The following is a 16,341-nucleotide window of genomic DNA, read 5'->3' as shown; positions in this document are numbered from 1 at the left end:
AAACCTCAATGTTTTCATTTATTTTCCCTTAACTTTGATTCCCTCTCAGATTTATCCTTCGTTTCCTTTACAGATTGCTCGACATGCGTACTGAATAAAAGCTGCGACAGGCTACAAGCTAGTCCCACCCCTTTCTCCACTACTACTTAACCTTTCATGTCGTTTGACTCCTACAACTGGAGTCTGGTTTCTATACAAATTTTAGATAATCTTTGACTCCCGGTATTTTGTCTCCGCTACCTTGAAAATTTCAGTGAGTGTATTCCAGTCAACACTCCTAATTCTTCAAATCTGTAAATACTATAAATGCATGTCTGCCTTTCCTCATCTGTGGGAGTGTCGATGCTTTGTCTCGACCTAGGTCTACAGTGCTCTGTCAAATTCACCTTGCAATATCATGTCTCCCATGTCTTATGCATCTTCTTCTCCTCCAAAAAATGGTTCAAATGGCTCTGAGCACTATGGGACTCAACTGCTGTGGTCATCAGTCCCCTAGAACTTAGAACTACTTAAGCCTAACTAACCTAAGGACATCACACACATCCATGCCCGAGGCAGGATTCGAACCTGCGACCGTACCGGTCGCACGGTTCCAGACTGTAGCGCGTAGAACCGCACGGCCACCCCGGCCGGCCAAGGGAAGTTTATAAGCGGAGCAGAGTCGAATAAGGAATCGTTCCAGCGGCGATACGGACCGCAGATGGAGAAATCCACTGACAGCACCGATTTTAACAGTGAGCAGATTGTTGAAGACCGGCGCCTGGCAACGAGGATCTCGGGAACGGTGAAGCTAGCCCGCTGTTGCCGTGGGCATTTGTGGAAAGTGGTTGAAGGATGGCTAAACCACCAGTCGGTGACAACGTATTGGACGTCCGCACTTCATCATACAACGTGACGAGCTTGCTCGCTCTGTAGTGAAGGACAGGGTACAAGGTGTCTTACATCTGACGTTGGTGCTTGCGTAAGTGTTCTGGAGCACACCACCCAGCGCACATGAACATGTGTTGCCGTTGTAGACGCATCCTACGTCATCCCATGTTTATACAACGTGAAACATCCCAATAGAAAAATTTTATAAATGACAGTGCTGAAAAACCTCTACGTTTTTTGATTTTCAAACAGCTGAGCAAAACAGAACGTACTGAGACATTCACTAAACTGACATACAATATTTTTAGCACAACACAATCTGACTTTCAAGAATCTCTACTAAAGAATGGCCCTGACTAACAATAACCTATACCTCTCATGAATCCTTTACCTCACAAAAATCTTCGTTACTCAAACTACTGCAATACAGCGAGCGTCAATACTGCCAGCTAAATAAAAGAATCTAACTACTGAAGGCACTAACTACTGATAGACATAGCAAATGAAAGATTTTGATAGAGAACAAACAATTTATTAACCTTAATAATATTCAAAAGTCTCTTATATATACCAGTTCATGATATCCAGTATTACATATTTACTCTTTCAGATGGACACACCGTGCAGATCGTCCGCTCTCAAAATTCTGCCATCTCTCTCCCCACATCCACCACTGCTGGCGGCTCACCTCCAACTGTGCAAAGCTACGCGCTGACCACATCCAACTGCCCAATACTACAATAGCAAATATTCCAACAATGCACACCAGCGACTGACTGCACACAGCACAGTCAGTGATTTTCATACAGAGCGCTACGTAACGTTACCAACATAAAAACCTAAACAGCCTCCTTACAAACGAAACTGCCACCAACGATTTCAATGGGCACGGGACGATCGAAATTGGACCGCCAATTAATGGCAACGTGTCGCCTGCTCGGATTAATCACATTTTATGTCAAATCGTGTTGGTTGTCACGTCCAGATACGCCATTCTTTGGCGAGAGGCTGTTCGCAACGTACATCGCATGAAATACCGCCATTACTTCATTTGAAAAGAAAATGGATTTCCTACCTTCATATCATTAGTTAATGACGTCGCGAAAGCGAAATATTCACTATTTTATGAACCTGTAGTGACAATTCGTCAAAGTGTAAACACAAGATTAAAGACCATAAAAGTCAAGATCGTACAAAATATTATTATTTTTTTTTTCAGGAGAACCGATTTCAACAGTCTAAGCTGTCGTCTTCAGGTCTATAAGAAAATGCAATACATGGAGTTGATATGAAAATTTTAGTTTGGTGTTATATAAAAAAAACAAGAAGTGGACCTGTACATTTACGTACTTGAAACATTTTTTGTTGTAAAAATCGTTCATTTTACGGTGAACCACATGCACAAGATTTTGTATCCCGCCTGGTAGGCGGCGAGTGGGTTTGCTCCTGTAAACTAAAGAGTAAGACGAATATAGGAAGTGATCTGCAGCAGAAAAAGATGAAATGCTTCGGTACTGCAATTAAAAGTGGTTTTACTACAATCAAAATTAGGATTACATTAGGCTTACGTAAGTTTGGCTGGGATGAGCACGTAGGTGCGCGGCCGTACATCAATCAACGCTAACAGCTACTAGTAGTTGGACAAACTATCACTGAAGTAACAATGTCTATAACTGCTAGCCCCCTATCAGGTAGAAGCTAAGTTGCTTGGTCGTCGGCTCGAAATCAAATGGACTGAATCTGGAGCGGCCCTTGTAGAGCTGCACAGCGCAGGCTAGAGGGCGCTGTGGTCGGTGTCGGTGCCGTAGTCCAAAATAGCAGAGCGCACCTACGTTGTGGCATCGTAGCAATTGATAACACACAAGATGTCAAGTGGCTAGACTCAGCACATTATAATGAAATGAAATGTCGTGTGGCTAGGGCCTCCCGTCGGGTAGACCGTTCGCCTGGTGCAGGTCTTTCGAGTTGCCGCCAGTTCGGCGACCTGCGTGTCGATGGGGATGAAATGATGATGATTAGGACAACACAACACCCAGTCCCTGAGCGGAGAAAATCTTCGACCCAGCCGGGAATCGAACCCGGGACCTTAGGATTGACAGTCTGTCACGCTGACCACTTTTTTTTCTTTTTTTTTCGGAGCAAGTGCTCTACCCATTTTTTTTTTTTTTTTGTTAGAGATTGGATCTCCTGCTTACATGGCTGACGCTCAATTCATTTTTTTTTTTTTGCAATAACAAACATAAACTGCTTCTAGCATGTTTTTAATATAGAAGACGATGACTTCATAACATAAATTTTCCTGGGAAACGTAAATAAGTGGACTTTCCACCTTTTTTTTACATAAGTGCGAAAAAAAAATCCTGCTTCCGTCAGGACAAAACAACAACAGTCTACGTTCCTCTTTCAGGCGCGTACCTCGCTAATCCCGTCATACCTCGCGTTGGTGTCGGGTACGTCTTCACGTGTGTTTGTGGATCATCTCCACTGTCCTGGTCCTTTCTTGTTCTAATACTTATAGGTAATAATTACATTCTCCTACCCGGGACACCCCAACTGGGTGGGGGATCAAGCAAGGCACTCCCTAAAAAATTTGCGTAATATGTTCTATATCTCGGATGTCTCATAAGCTGTGAGTGATGTTCCTGTAATAAGGCCCAGAAGTCAAGCACATTCTTACTGCCGTCTCGGAAAAGATAACGCACAGTCAAACCTCGAATCCAAGTCACTGCGTTTGTCTTTGTTCGGGGATAATATGTCCTATCTGGGAGAAGTAATGTGCGTGGTTCTACTGTTTGCGGCCCCACCCGAAGGAGGAAGGCGATCATTTTTTTGACCAAACACCATACGTCCGCCGAAGGACCGCATATCAGGCGATGCTCCTCTGTGTCTATAACATTTGCACTGCGGACACAGTGGCTCGTCCGCCATATGAATTGTGTGCAACCTGGAACGAGTCACGTATTTCCCATTTACCACCTGATACCACAGTGCGCGCGTTCCCGTATCAAGGTGTGGATGGTGCCTGTACGCCATACCACTGACCACGTAACTGTTGGTTGGCGGCGCTCCACGGCATTGTTCGGCCGTCGTCGAGTTAAGATGTGATATATATCACGTGCCGTTGCCGTCCTGGTAGTCGGTAGTTCCATATGTACATAACTGTGTTCCACAAAAAAGGTTCGCATATGGGTAAGCGATGGTGAGATGTGAGCCACCGCTACTGGAGCCGAACGCGAAGGTGGGGCGAGTTCGTCTATCAAGGTGCCCGTCAGACATGTCTGATGTCGTGTCCACATCTTTATCATTGTGGTTACATAAATAGCCACTGCTCGGTCGCGTACGTGGACTAGTCCAAGACCTCCACGACTACGAGGAAGAGTGAGGGTTTCGTATCCTACCTTAAAAAGCAGACCCGTGCTCACAAAATATCCTAGTGCCGCCAGGATTCGGCGGGCCAGCACCACCGGCATAGGAAGAACTTGTGCCAGGTGGGGGATGCGAGAGGCTAGATAAGTGTTGGCAAAGGTGACCCGTTGTATCATATCCAGTGCCCTTAACCTGTGACTTCGGACACTCGCACGAAGTGTTTGCAGAAGATGTCTGTAACTCAGTGCCGCCGTGCGTCGAACGTCTGTAGTGAAGATAATTCCTAGGCATTTCATCTTGTTGATCGGCTGTAATGGTGCTACACTTCCTGTCGGGATTCCTCTCCCGATGTTCATCGCTCCCGACTTTGCCATGTTCAGGCGACTTCCCGTAGCCATACAATACAAATTAATCCAATGCAAGGAGGCTCTTGCCTCGTCTCCTGACCGTGCTAAAAACACTAGGTCATCTGCGTATGTTCGGCATATAAACTTGTTGTGCCTTATCGTCATTCCTTGGAGTCGATTCCGGAGCCCGCAGAGCAGGGGCTCGACAGCGATGGCATACAATATCGTTGACAGCGGGCACCCTTGTCTGACCGATCGTGAGATGGTGATGGGCCCCACCAAGCGTCCATTGATGAGCACTTTGGATGCGGCTCCGTGGAGTAGTCTCATAACGACGGTGACAAAACTTTCCGGAAACTTCATTTTTGTCATAACGTCCGTGAGATCAGCATGACTCAGCCTGTCAAATGCGCGATCGAAGTCTATCGATACCAATACACCCCGGAGACGACATGTTGATGACAGTGCGATAACATCGCGGTAGTCACTCAGTGCCGTTTGTATATTGCTGTCTCCTCCTAGCTGGGTTTGGTCGAGTGAAATCACTTGGCGTATTACGCGTTTAAAACGTGCTGCAAGTATCCTGGCGTAGATCTTGTAGTCGCAATTAAGAAGGGTCAGTGGCCGGTAGGCCTGTATCCCTCTGCCGCCAGATGGTTTGTGGATGGGGATGATCATTCCTTCCACGAAGGCGGGTGGAAGAGGCACGTTGGGAGACATCAATTCGCAGTACATGGCAGTCCATCGTGGAATCATGAGATCTTTAAATGTACGATAGAACTCTAACGGAAACCCGTCGGGCCCCGACGATTTGTGCGAAGCTCCCTTATCAATCGCTTCCATTACGTCGTCAACTGTGATTTCACCTGTTAACTTCAGGTTGGCCGGCTCGTCGAAACACGTGGAGAGCGTTCGTCGGACCTCCTGAAACGCTGGCTGATCGTGTTCCGCTTCTTCATAGAGATGACCGTAGTGTTCCACGAAAGCGTTGGCAATATCTTTTTGCGTTGTCATGCGGCGACCATCTGGCAGTACGACCGTCTGTATTAAGGTTCTGCGGCTACGTTGTTTTTCTCTGATAACGTGATACATCGACGGTGATTCTCCACGCACTCGTTCAAAGGCCCTTGCACGGATTGCGACTCCCTCCAGACGGCGGCGCGTTATGGAAATTATTTGGGCCTGTGCTCGTTTTATACCGGCTCGACGCTCCTGTGAAGGTGCTTGTACAGAAAGTTCGCGGAGCATCGTGAAATAAAATTCCGTCGTGTGTCGCCTCCACATCATCTGCTCTCTTCCGTATGCAATTAACGCTCGGCGCAATGCAGGCTTAACGCATTCCAGCCACCACTGCAACGTCGTCGGATATGTCGGGAGGCGTCGTTCACACACGTGCCAAGCATCTTCGACTATGCGTCTGCACTCAGGTTCCCTGAGGTGTGCTGTATTCAGTTTCCAAACACTGCGACTCCTCCAAACTTGTTGACGACCCAGGGAGACCGTGCAAATATATGCTATGTGATCTGAAAAGGCGACAGGCCACAATTCCGCATCGAGGATCGCAGGTTCGAGACGACGTGTTACGCAAATGCGATCGAGCCGACTTGCAGAGTGACTCGTGACGTAGGTGTATCCACGTCTGTCGCCATGTATCTTCTCCCATGTATCAATGAGATTCATGTCCTGTATGAGTTGTCGCAGCTCCGGGCATGAAGTATAACGTGGGTGTTGATCCTTTGGTGCGAGCACGCAGTTGAAGTCGCCTCCAAATAAGACATTTTCATACCGACCTAAGAATAGTGTTGCAATCTCCTCTGCGTAAAATCGGGATCGGTGCGTAAATGTTAACGACCCGTACTCCCAGCACTGTGAGAGCCAGTCCCCGCGCTGACGGCAGGTACACCACGTCCTCGGCTACTATGCCACTACGTAGAAGTATCGCTGTTCCGCTGCCGCCGTCGGTAGTAGGTGTAATGTACGTATCGTACTCATAGAGGTCGGGGAAGCTCTCAACACATACTTCCTGCAGCAGAACGATGTCGACGTCTGACGCATGCAACATGTCTCATAATAACTGCAATTTTACAGGCGTTCTGATCGTATTGATATTAATAGAGGCTGTTCGATATGCCTGCCGCTGTTCCTCAGTGCGTAAAGCGCACATGAACGCTTATGTTAATTTGTGTGCTGCTGCCCGGTGACCTGCTGTCTGTGCGTCAATCTGCATCTTCTGCGCGGTTAACATCCTGTGGACGCAGCACTCGCCATTGCGGGTGCGTCGTCAGTGTGTGGGTCAGCATCGGATTCGTCGGCCCAGTTACTGTGCTGGAGGTCCAGCTCCCGTCGCGTCTCTCCGGCCGGGCTGACCGAAGGCGGTGGCGTTGTGCGGTGGGTGGAGGTCTCCTTCCGTCGGCTTTCCGTCCGGTGTGTCTGTATTCAACCCCTGTCTAGCGTGATTCGCGTCGTACTGCTGTGTGGGGGGGTAGAACCTCCCGTTGCGCCTCCGGATGCTCTGTATCGACGTTACACGCAAGATCGTCTGACATGGACTGCAGTAAGCAGGTATCCGACGGCGCTAGCCGTCGTTTCTTGTGGCGCTTCGGCGACCGTTGTTTGCGCGTGTGCGCCTCCGTATCCGAGTGCGGAAGTGACTCCCGGTGCTCAGGGACGAAAGCAGCTGTCGGCACAACCGCAGGATCAATTTCCATATCTCCTACCGATCCTTTCCGCTCGGTTAAGGGCGTCGTCGGCGCCGGAGCGGCAGAAGTGTGCGTCGTTTCGTCACTGGAGGCGGTCTCTGCTGCAGTCGGTTGCCGTAAACTGTCAGGATTCTGTACCTGGTCATTCTTCGGGATGGGATCTGTTCGGAATGCGTCCGCATACGTTAGTGGCAGCGGCGTCAACGTGGACGTAGGTACAGGTTCGCCATTTGGAACTTGCACTATCCTCCGCTGCATACATTCGGAACGCACGTGGCCCTCTTTCCCGCATCCTGAGCATGTTTTGGGTTGTCCATCGTAGATGACTATAGCTCTGCATCCGCCGATGAACAAGTACGAGGGTACATGTTGTGTCAGTTCTATTCTGATTTGACGCACCCCACTGAGAACGGGGTAAGTCGTGAATTTGGACCATTTTTCCTGAACGTGGCTGAGCACTCTTCCATATGGGCGTAAGGCGTCAATGACCAAGTCAGACGGAACCTCGAAGGGAAGTTCGAAAATGCGTATGTTTCGTAAGCCCAGTCCTGCATGATCAATAGTTACTTCTCCAACATGTCCATCAGAGTGACGAAATTTGAGTCCATGTTTGGTATCTCGGATGATTCTGTCACATACTGCATCGTTAATCAGCTTGACGTAAACGACACTGCTCACTATGGAGAGGTGGATTCCGATAAGTTCGTTGTACTCAAGTTTAACTTCGTCTCGTAGGAACCGTTCTATTTCGTAGGCTTTCGGTCTCGCATATACATTCGAAAAACTAATCTTGAGAGTCGACTTTCGGTATGCATGTGCCATTCTGTATCGAGTCGTCTAAACGCGCGAGTACTCCGAAGAGGTAAACAACTGCGCGAGCGCGAACTACTCCGGCAGGGACGTAGACAGACGTCCGTACCGTAGCACCGCCGAAGGCAGACTGGTCACTCAGCTACCAGGGCCGGACTAGCACACTATAATGGTTTGCTATCGCTAATATACTTAAAAACAGACAGCACCCTGTCCAAAAGGCCACGTCTACATACATATCACACACAGATGCATGTTATGTGATACAAATACGGTAGACAATAGAACATCTGTTTATACACGCTGGAACATACGAAAGAATAGAAAAAGTGGATCTGCACTGTTTAGAATGTGTCAGGTATATGGAAACACTTGTGATATTGTGTCCCTTGTTTGCATCATGTAGTAAGCATCTATGAGCAATATGTATGTGGACACGGCCTTTTCGGAAAAGGCGCTGTGTGTTTTTAAATATTTTAGCGATGACAAACGTTTGTAATGTGCTGAGTTTTATCTACTGGACATCTTGTGCATGAGGTTCAGCGTAAAATGAACATGTTTTACAACAAAAAATGTTTAAAATACGTAAATGTACAGATCCTCTTCTGGTTCTTTTATAACACCAAACTATAACTTAAATTTCGAATGAGACATAATCCATATATTGCATTTTCTTACATATCTGAAGATAACAGCTAAGACTGTCGAAACCGGTTTCCTTGTACAAACATGTTTTTTGTGATCATGGCCGGCCGTTGTGGCCGAGCAGTTCTAGGCGCTACAGTCTGGAACCGAGCGACCGCTACAGCCGCAGGTTCGAATCCTGCCTCGGGCATGTGTGATGCCCTTAGGTTAGTTAGGTTCAAGTAGTTCTAAGTTCTAGGGGACTGATGATCTCAGATGTTAAGTCCCAAAGTGCTCAGAGCCATTTTTTGTTCTCTTGGCTTTTGAATAGTTTTTAACAAGTAAAACAGGTCACCCTTCAGTACTGTGATAAGGAGAAAATTCAAGTAAATCATGTTCAGTATCTTTAGCGTATTAAGATTTATCCAAAGTGAGATAGATGCCTCACCCTATGCTGGTGTTCGAGGAAGCGACGCTGCTCCTCCTAGGGAAAAAAATTCTCTGTGACCGACAGTAGTCACAAAATACCTCCGTTTTGTTTTAATAGACATGCTGTTTAATTGGCAACAGGCGCACCCCATCGGCCTACTTCGTCGCCTTGGATGAAACGAACGACGGCGTGTAATCACCTGCCGTCGCAGCCAACACACCCGAGTCTGGGGTTACGCCACGCTTCGCCAGCGAGCGGAGTGGCGCATTACCTCGGCGCCAGCGGCCGCTCTGCTGCGGCGCTCTATCAACGTCCCCGCCGGCCGCCGGCGCCTCGTGCACTGTAATAGGTCGCGCGCACCTCCGCGCCGCCGGCGGTTCTTGCCGGCGACGGCGCATAATTGCGGTGAGCGGAGCGTGTAATGAACTCACCGAGAGTCTAAAGTGCGATGCGTGGAACCGTGCCGAGCAGATCGGCTTCTTTCACTTTCGCTGTCATGACGACACTGGCGATGAAACGCACGTGGCAAGAAACTTGGTGAACTCCTCCTTTTATCTGTCCCTATTATCGATGATGGCTCCAGTAACATTTGTATCAAGCGCTGCTTGGAGACTTATACAGATCCGAGAACAGCGTCACACCGTAGCGTTATGACTCGTACACGGTTATGTAGGGTGATTCCGTGATGATGTTACAAACATCTACGGATGCTGGAGAAGGGTGGATTGTAATACACTACTGGCCATTAAAATTGCTACACCAAGAAGAAATGCAGATATATTACACTAGAACTGACGCGTGATTACATTTTCACACAATTTGGGTGCATAGATCCTGAGAAATCAGTACCCAGAACAACCACCTCTGGCCGTAATAACGGCCTTGATATGCCTGAGCATTGAGTCAAACAAAGCTCGGATGGCGTGTACAAGTACAGCTGCCTATGCAGCTTCAACACGATACCACACTAACTAGCGTATTGTAACGAGCCAATTTCTCGGCCACCAGTGACCAGACGTTTTCAGTTGGTGACAGATCTGGAGAATGTGCTGGCACAGGGCAGTACTCGAACATTTTCTGTATCCAGAAAGGCCCGTACAGGACCTGCAACATGCGGTCGTGCATTATTCTGCTGAAATGTTGGGTTTCGCAGAGATCGAATGAAGGGTAGAGACACGGGTCTTAACACATCTGAAATGTAACATCCACTGTTTAAAGTGCCGTCAATGCGAACAAGAGGTGACAGAGACGTGTAACCAACGGCACCCCATAACATCACACCGGGTGATACGCCAGTATGGCAATGACGAATACACGCTTCCAATGTACGTTCACCGCGATGTCGCCAAACACGGATTCGAGCATCATGATGCTGTAAACAGAACCTGGATTCTTCCGAAAAAATGACGTTTTGCCATTCGTGCACCCAGGCTCGCCGTTGAGTAGACCATCGCAGGCGCTCCTGTCTGTGATGCAGCGTCAAGGGTAACCGCAGCCATGGTCTCCGAGCTGATAGTCCGTGCTGCTGCAAAGTCGTCGAACTGTTCGTGCAGATGGTTGCTGTCTTGCAAACGTCCCCATCTGCTGACTCAGGCAGGAACCGAGACGTGGCTGCACGATCAGTTACAGGCATGCGGATAAGATGCCTGTCATCTCGACTGCTAGTGATACGAGGCCGTTGGTATCGAGCACGGCGTTCCGTATTACCCTCCTGAACCCACCGATTCCATAATCTGCTAACAGTCATTGGATCTCGACCAACGCAGCAGCAGTGTAGCGATACGATAAACCGCAATCTCGATAGACTACAATCCGACCTTTATCAAAGTCGGAAACGTGATGGTACGCGTTCCTCCTGCTTAGACGAGGCATCGCAACAACCTTTCACCAGGCAACACCGTGCAACTGCTGTTTGTGAATGAGAAATACATTGTAAACTTTCCTCACGTCGATACGTTGTAGGAATGCCCACCGGCACCAACCTTGTGTGAGTGCTCTGAAAAGCTTATCATTTGCATATCACAGCATCTTCTTCCTGTCGGTTAAATTTCGTGTCTGTAGCACGTCATCTTCGTGGTGTAGCAATTCTAATGGCCATTTGAGTATTTCTGGGTCTACAGGGATCATATTCGGCTTCAAGAAGCCGGCAGTTGAGAATGCGGCACTGGGAAAACGACGTAATGTGGTGTGAAGCACCGATGAAATATGGTTTGTTCGGCAATGGTACCGTGAGAAAGACCGCCTATATTTCGATCTCTTCCACGACTGGCTGCTGCGTTCTTAAGTGATGTTCTGCTATTAAAATTAGAAAAACAAAGCAATGAATACGCTTTTCTTTCAAATAAAAGCATATCTCAATAGCAGGCTATCATCCCGTTATATCAAAAGCGTTAATTACCAGCAGATTCAGAAACAACTACTAATCGAAAAGGTAGACGAAGACCTTTGGAAATCTTCGGAACGTGTCTAATTTGGATGGCGTACGAAGCGTTTCGGCTGTAAGATCAGAGGTGGCTCGGCATTCTCGGAGAACAGACATGTCGTCTGCCGCGGTCGGCGTCAGTTAAGACTCTACTAGAATTCTCTGGTTTGTGTATGTCAGAGTTGTTTCGGCAGTCTCAGAAGACAGACATGTTGTCTGCCTTTGTACGCATCGGTTAAGAACTTAATTAGTAATTCCTGGTTGTTTGGACACGTAACGTGTGTGAATTTCTAAGTGAGCAAACTGCTTAGGTCCTCGGTCCCTACACTTACACACTATTTAAACCAACTTAACCTAACTTACGCTAACAACAACATACACATCTATGCCCGAGGGAGGACTCGAACCTCCGGCGGGAGGGGCCGCGCAGTCCGTGACATGGCACCTCTAACTCGCGGGCACTCCGCGCGTCGGACATGTAACTGAAAACAATTCGATGGTAACTGCTGAAATAACAGTTCATTCTTTTGTTTATTTTTTATGAACGTGTAAAAAATGGAAATGATTTCTGATTCTTAAAGAGGAATAGAACTGTGCTGTTTCTCGTATTCTATTAATAAAAAGCGAGTGGCCTCCCACATAAACAAACTATTTGGAAATTTTATTATTCATACAACATCAGTTCCTCCCTAAGAGTTTATTACAACCTCTAGATAATGTATTCACTGCCTACGTTCTGTCAAGGGGATGATATCCATAGAAGGCTGCGGGATAGTGAACATTCAGTAGAACTTATGCGTTCAACTCAGGGCGATGAAACCAAGTAGACTCCTCGAGTGTAATGCAATGATAGTACAAGTGACATCAGTGACACGACATCTGTGGTAACACAGAGGAAAAAATTTGTACATGGCTGCACGTTCAGAGACCGTGAATAGTTATAATTGAGAGAAAACAGCGCTCGGACACTATTTTTAACGAATTAACCGGATTTCAACACTGCTAAGAGTGTATTCCTCGGAATTTAAATCAAAGAATGGTCTATGACATGGTCACAGAATTATGACTAAAAACGTATGATACAGAGTATAAGTACAGAATCTTCGTGAAAGACTGGCAGTACTTACATGTCATTTATAAAATAACAAATATGCCAAAAGAGCATTAGTCACAAAGATATTTGAGATAAAAAAATTGTCATGGCGAGCCACTAAGGGCTGCTCGTTACTTACGCGGTTACAGGTTGCAAACAGATATACTGTATAAACCCGATCCTCAAATGCGGACATATCGCACACCCAGCACTAATATTAATATTACCTCCTCAATAAATAGATGGATACGACACGAAATAATACTGACCGAAAATCAACGATGGGTGTGCATGTCTCTTACGTTCTTCCTGCGAGTCATACCACCGTGTCATAGACGTAATCGAGCACATGTTAAAGAAAAATTCCCAATCCCAACAACTTCTGCATGTTACTCTCACAAGCGCTCGTCGTTCTACAGGTGCACGCAAGTATCCATGTTAAAACCTATAACCGCTTTACGAATCGAGGTACGACATTACCTCTGAATGAGGTGGAGTTTTCCGGACAAATACTGTGACAGTGGTCGTAGAAATGTGTATATTAAGAGCCAACGATGGAACCTCGCGATAAACTCAATGAACTTTGAAAGTCATTCGGCTGAAGAACGTCTATGCAAGCACTATTTGCGACTCCACCACACCGCACTCAACTACATAATTCATTAGTTTTTGCAATGCATTCTGCCTCGAGACTATATCAGACGTTTAGCGACATATCCGCTGAGTTATAGGAGATGACAGGGAGTATTAGTAGATGATGTGCTCATTGAGGTCCTAAGAAGAAAAATATACACTAACTTCTCAGATCTCTAACCTTACACTATATATTACAAACTACCTCCATTCGAACACATACTTGCATAGGCTCACACCCACAAGTCAATCATATTTCTCGCACTCTCATATCTCTAAACGAGTCACCTTCCTCGAATTTGCCTGCTACTGTAAAATTACAACCTTTTAATCACACCCTACACATCTCCAGTCGCACCCATTTCTGCAGCTATCCACAACTCCCAGTTCCAATTTAAGTCACAGAAAGACATATCCAACACCTTCTGCAACCCATTTAGATACAGATAAAGCTGAGTTACTGCATCAGGATCGTGGAAATGCACGCAATGTGGTGCGTACCCAAACTAGATACAAGGACTACAGATCCCCAACATGCTATCTTCGTTATTCTATACCCACCCCAACATAGAAAAATTACGAACCATAAAAAGCTCATCGTATTTACAAGTCACCTAGCCGTCGATGCGGTCGCAATGACGTATAGATAAGGTGGGCCTCCAGTGCGAAGAAAGACATTTCAAAATACTTCCCCAGAATAGCATAGCGTGGAGCCATCCAGGTAATCCTAACTGTTCACCAAGTTCGACACCTCAAACCGCAGCTGCCTATGTGGAGACGATCATATTAAATAAAAAGTTGCCGCAGAGACCACTTTAAACTTTCATCACCTATACTCTAAGCCAATTATCGTATGAGACGTTCCCTCTGGTCCTGATTCAAATACTGTTTTCTAACACGCTTTTGAATATTGCCAAACATTTCGTTTTGTGCCACGACTTCGAGGTGTTTGTCAGATTCTAAACTGACATTAAGACGCTCTGATCCACGACCTCTCACAGAAAACTACACATCACACGGATAGCATAACACTGAATGATTTTCAAATGGACTACATGTCATTCGACACTCAATAACTCACCATGTGGCATGGTGTACTAATAAGGAATGGGACTCATAGTCGCACTGAGCTTGCCTTGAGTCCACATCCGGTTATCAAGAGTTACGTTTCTGTCTTATTCCCTAAATCTACATCTTTTCCCAAGTTTGTTTGATGAAAGCTTGTGTTCTCACTGAAGACGGGACTGAAACTATTGTTTTATTTTTGACATCCGTTTATAATCTCGCAGCCTTTGACACTCAAACAGTGGAGACAGAAAATATTTTTTCAGGCTCTAGCTCATTGCGGTTAAAGTTGTGAAATTTTATCAGATTTAAATGTAGACTAAGAAACACAAAACACAAAGAAGAAGCACCACGAAGAAATTATGGGGATGGAACGGAATTAGGCAGATGTGATGTACATTTACAAACAAATGATCACAATTTCAGAAAAATTGGATGTTTTATTCAAGAGAAAGAGCTTCACAAACTGAGCAAGTCAATAACGCTTTCGTCTGTCTTAGGCCCTCATGCAAGCACTTATCCGGGTTGAAATTAACCGGCAGAGTTGTTGGATGTCCTGCTGTGGGTACCGTGCCAAATTCTGTCCAACTGTGGTGTAAAAATTGTCAAAATCCTGAGCTGATTGGAGGATCGTAGGCATAATGCTTACGACGTTGTCAACTGGGGAGAGGCCCTCCGATCTCGCTGGCCTAGGTAGGGTTTGGAATGCAGAAGATGAGCAGCAGAAGCTTCGCCGTGTGCGGGAGGGCATTATCTTGTTCAAATGTTCCAAGGTGCTACTGCAGGTGGGTGTAAAAATGAATGTGTGCAACGGAAAATAATAAACGCTAAAATGATGATTTGGCCCTGTCTGGCTACTCCCTGAAGCAGATCTTAGGATCTCAAACGCTCTTTTTCTACATATAAATTACAATCTAGACATTAATGAATGATGAAGGCAAGTAATACTACTAAATGATAAACGTTGTTGTTCAATATAACTTTATTACAGATTAAAATCAACCCTTTAAGGTCAATTGTCTATATTTCCTCACTAAAATTATTAATCAGTTTCCTAACTCTGCCCCTTATTATGACTGTGCGGTCTGATATCATTAACGCCAAATGACTGATATCATCTACGTACCAAACACGAGAAGACACTACTTTGAAAGATGATCTACAGTGGAGTGGAACATCAGTGGAAATAAACTAACGTGATCACAGCTGTTTAGCTTTACAGCCCTAATAAGCCGAAGCAGTCTGTGATATCACCGTATGTACTGCGTCTGGTGCGTCGAAGTGATGGTTCTCGTACTCGTCTGCGGCGATGGAAGAACGCCAGTCACAAATAAACTCTTTCAGACACTAAGACGGCAGAAGGCGATCCTCTGACTAATATACTCTAATACTGTCTTCTTCTCCCTGTGTTCTACACACGAGAAACTCCCAGCCACAAGGACGGAGTTCAGATAACGTCACAACGTAACTAACGGCAGAGGAAGTGCTCTCAATTACTGAATGCTGCGTACTCAACGACGACTTCCAACTCGGAGGTAATGTCCAGAATCGTATAGGTTTGCAACAGTACAGTACCTAACTGTTCTAACTATAAACTCTCCTGAGAGCAAAGACAGCAAGTCCGTCTGTACCAACAAAGCTGATACCGAGTGACTGTCTCACACGGGCGCTCACAACGGAAGACCTCGTCTCTCCACTGCTGGCTTCCCAGCAAGGCTCGGCTCCCCACCCTTGTAATTCCGAAAACGAATCATATTCCCGAAACCACGGAATATTCTCCCTCTCTAATGATTCTTCCGAACGCCGACCAACCAACGTTGAAAGTTTGCCAGGAAAGATCTACACTCGTACAATGGTACGCTTCTGAGTAAAAATCCTTGGAAATAACCCAGCTTGCGTGGTTTCCTCTCACCTGCGTCCAAGATTTGGTGAGTTCCCGCTTGTCCTTGCGGTCCTGTCACCCTATTGTGCTCCAGAGCTTA

The sequence above is a fragment of the Schistocerca gregaria genome, chromosome 3 (assembly GCF_023897955.1).
Source record: "Schistocerca gregaria isolate iqSchGreg1 chromosome 3, iqSchGreg1.2, whole genome shotgun sequence".
Classification (NCBI taxonomy): Eukaryota; Metazoa; Arthropoda; class Insecta; order Orthoptera; family Acrididae; genus Schistocerca; species Schistocerca gregaria.
The sequence above is the reverse complement of the archived record's forward strand: the minus strand, read 5'-3'. Positions refer to the sequence as shown.